Here is a 4,625-nt window from a genome sequence, read left to right on the forward strand (position 1 = left end):
GCAGACGCTGTTGCTTCCTCCATGTTTGTTGAAGTGTCTGTTCCTGCCCCTCCGCCCTCTGTGCATGAAAGAGGAGGCGCGGGGAGCAGCGCAGAGAGCTCCGGGTCTGCAGCTTGCTTGGAGCAAGGATCAAAGCGCAAACTATATCGATATATGCGAAATGGTCTAATTTCATATCACATTTAAAATATATATCGATATATTTTTTATATCGATATATCGCCCAGCCCTATTAGACTCTGAAACCAGGTTAATGACAGATGGTGTGTATTAGACTCTGAAACCAGGTTAATGGTGTGTATTAGACTCTGAAACCAGGTTAATGGTGTGTATTAGACTCTGAAACCAGGTTAATGGTGTGTATTAGACTCTGAAACCAGGTTAATGGTGTGTATTAGACTCTGAAACCAGGTTAATAACAGATGGTGTGTATAAGACTCTGAAACCAGGTTAATGACAGATGGTGTGTATTAGACTCTGAAACCAGGTTAATGGTGTGTATTAGACTCTGAAACCAGGTTAATGGTGTGTATTAGACTCTGAAACCAGGTTAATGGTGTGTATTAGACTCTGAAACCAGGTTAATGGTGTGTATTAGACTCTGAAACCAGGTTAATAACAGATGGTGTGTATTAGACTCTGAAACCAGGTTAATGGCAGATGGTGTGTATTAGACTCTGAAACCAGGTTAATGACAGATGGTGTGTATTAGACTCTGAAACCAGGTTAATAACAGATGGTGTGTATTAGACTCTGAAACCAGGTTAATAACAGATGGTGTGTATTAGACTCTGAAACCAGGTTAATGACAGATGGTGTGTATTAGACTCTGAAACCAGGTTAATGACAGATGGTGTGTATTAGACGCTGAAACCAGGTTAATGACAGATGGTGTGTATTAGACTCTGAAACCAGGTTTATGGTGTGTATTAGACTCTGAAACCAGGTTAATGGTGTGTATTAGACTCTGAAACCAGGTTATTGACAGATGGTGTGTATTAGACGCTGAAACCAGGTTAATGACAGATGGTGTGTATTAGACTCTGAAACCAGGTTTATGGTGTGTATTAGACTCTGAAACCAGGTTAATGGTGTGTATTAGACTCTGTAACCAGGTTAATGACAGGTGGTGTGTATTAGACTCTGAAACCAGGTTTATGGTGTGTATTAGACTCTGAAACCAGGTTAATAACAGATGGTGTGTATTAGACTCTGAAACCAGGTTTATGGTGTGTATTAGACTCTGAAACCAGGTTAATGGTGTGTATTAGACTCTGTAACCAGGTTAATGACAGATGGTGTGTATTAGACTCTGAAACCAGGTTAATGGTGTGTATTAGACTCTGAAACCAGGTTAATGGTGTGTATTAGACTCTGAAACCAGGTTAATGGTGTGTATTAGACTCTGAAACCAGGTTAATAACAGATGGTGTGTATTAGACTCTGAAACCAGGTTAATGGTGTGTATTAGACTCATGAAACCAGGTTAATGACAGATGGTGTGTATTAGACTCTGAAACCAGGTTAATAACAGATGGTGTGTATTAGACTCTGAAACCAGGTTAATGACAGATGTTTTGTGCCAAACACTAAAGCATGATATTCTAATAAATCTACACCCTATTCCCTACGTAGAACACTACTTTAGACCTGGTCAGAAGCACCGTAGTGCACTACGTAGGGAATAGGGAACCATTTGGAACAGAGACCAGTTATTCCCCTGAATATCTTTCTCTTCCTCATCTGGTTTCTTGAACAGCCCTTCACTCCTCCCCTCTTCCTCTTCCTCCCTTTTCATTCTCTTCTATCAGCCACACCACCAGCTCACCTCCACACAATCCATTTACAAGTTAAAGACACACCTTGGAATAAATAACAAAGGAAAACTATTACTAGATGAAGTTTAGTGTTGGATTTTTTTTATTTCCCATCACCATTAATCATATTTAATCACTGAACAGTAGCAGACCTAACTTCATCTGTTCCTGACTCTGGATAGTGGATTAAAAAGACCATCAATCTCCAATGATATTAAAGTACTATTCTGAACATTACTGATATACTGAGTGGCAAGTCCAGATATCTGCTGGTTTTATTGTTTGGTCAATAGCACCTCCTGCTGGACAGGTTTAATGTTGCTGGACTGAGCAGTATGGGAGGATGAAAGATGACACATTTAGGGACGGTTTCCTGGACATCTACATTGAACACGATTTTTAGTCCAGGACTAGGATTAATCTGTGTCTGGGAAACCAGTCCATATACTTTAGTAGAAAGTAAGTGATTCCAGCTTGTAGTGGGCTGACTAGTCCTGAATTGTCCTTTTGTTCCTGGACCATTTTCCATGCAGCTCCAGGTGACAGAGAACACATCAATTAGGGCCGAGCTGATCAATGATACTGAGGAGAATTACATAGAGACAGAGAACCAACTGAGAAAACATATCAATGGTTCTGAATGACAACCAATATACATCAACACCAGACATCATGATTCATGGAAATGGACATTGTATTTGATCAAATATGAAAACCTTAAATCTCTTCAAATTCAAATCAGTCAGAAAATAAGGATTGTACATAAAACAGAGCAGAATAAATCATCACATCTGGGGACCATCACCACCAGCATAACTAGTATATATGTGGACCCTACTACAGTTTAACCAGCTCAACTATAGACTACACCAGCATGACTAGTATCTATGTGGACCCTACTACAGTTTAACCAGCTCAGCTACAGACTACACCAGCATGACTAGTATCTATGTGGACCCTACTACAGATTAACCAGCTCAGCTATAGACTACACCAGCATGACTAGTATCTATGTGGACCCTACTACAGTTTAACCAGCTCAGCTATAGACTACACCAGCATGACTAGTATCTATGTGGACCCTACTACAGTTTAACCAGCTCAGCTATAGACTACACCAGCGTGACTAGTATCTATGTGGACCCTACTACAGTTTAACCAGCTCAGCTATAGACTACACCAGCGTGACTAGTATCTATGTGGACCCTACTACAGTTTAACCAGCTCAGCTATAGACTACACCAGCGTGACTAGTATCTATGTGGACCCTACTACAGTTTAACCAGCTCAGCTATAGACTACACCAGCGTGACTAGTATCTATGTGGACCCTACTACAGTTTAATTAACCAGCTCAGCTATAGACTACACCAGCGTGACTAGTATCTATGTGGACCCTACTACAGTTTAACCAGCTCAGCTATAGACTACACCAGCGTGACTAGTATCTATGTGGACCCTACTACAGTTTAACCAGCTCAGTTATAGACTACACCAGCGTGACTAGTATCTATGTGGACCCTACTACAGTTTAACCAGCTCAGCTATAGACTACACCAGCATGACTAGTATCTATGTGGACCCTACTACAGTTTAACCAGCTCAGCTATAGACTACACCAGCGTGACTAGTATCTATGTGGACCCTACTACAGTTTAACCAGCTCAGCTATAGACTACACCAGCGTGACTAGTATCTATGTGGAACCTACTACAGTTTAACCAGCTCAGCTATAGACTACACCAGCGTGACTAGTATCTATGTGGACCCTACTACAGTTTAACCAGCTCAGCTATAGACTACACCAGCGTGACTAGTATCTATGTGGACCCTACTACAGTTTAACCAGCTCAGCTATAGACTACACCAGCATGACTAGTATCTATGTGGACCCTACTACAGTTTAACCAGCTCAGCTATAGACTACACCAGCATGACTAGTATCTATGTGGACCCTACTACAGTTTAACCAGCTCAGCTATAGACTACACCAGCATGACTAGTATCTATGTGGACCCTACTACAGTTTAACCAGCTCAGCTATAGACTACACCAGCATGACTAGTATCTATGTGGACCCTACTACAGTTTAACCATCTCAGCTATAGACTACACCAGCATGACTAGTATCTATGTGGACCCTACTACAGTTTAACCAGCTCAGCTATAGACTACACCAGCATGACTAGTATCTATGTGGACCCTACTACAGTTTAACCAGCTCAGCTATAGACTACACCAGCGTGACTAGTATCTATGTGGACCCTACTACAGTTTAACCAGCTCAGCTATAGACTACACCAGCATGACTAGTATCTATGTGGACCCTACTACAGTTTAACCAGCTCAGCTATAGACTACACCAGCATGACTAGTATCTATGTGGACCCTACTACAGTTTAACCAGCTCAGCTATAGACTACACCAGCATGACTAGTATCTATGTGGACCCTACTACAGTTTAACCAGCTCAGATATAGACTACACCAGCATGACTAGTATCTATGTGGACCCTACTACAGTTTAACCAGCTCAGCTATAGACTACACCAGCATGACTAGTATCTATGTGGACCCTACTACAGTTTAACCAGCTCAGCTATAGACTACACCAGCATGACTAGTATCTATGTGGACCCTACTACAGTTTAACCAGCTCAGCTATAGACTACACCAGCATGACTAGTATCTATGTGGACCCTACTACAGTTTAACCAGCTCAGCTATAGACTACACCAGCATGACTAGTATCTATGTGGACCCTACTACAGTTTAACCAGCTCAGCTATAGACTACACCAGCATGACTAG

Source organism: Salmo trutta, unplaced genomic scaffold (genome assembly GCF_901001165.1).
Source record: "Salmo trutta unplaced genomic scaffold, fSalTru1.1, whole genome shotgun sequence".
Lineage (NCBI taxonomy): Eukaryota > Metazoa > Chordata > Actinopteri > Salmoniformes > Salmonidae > Salmo > Salmo trutta.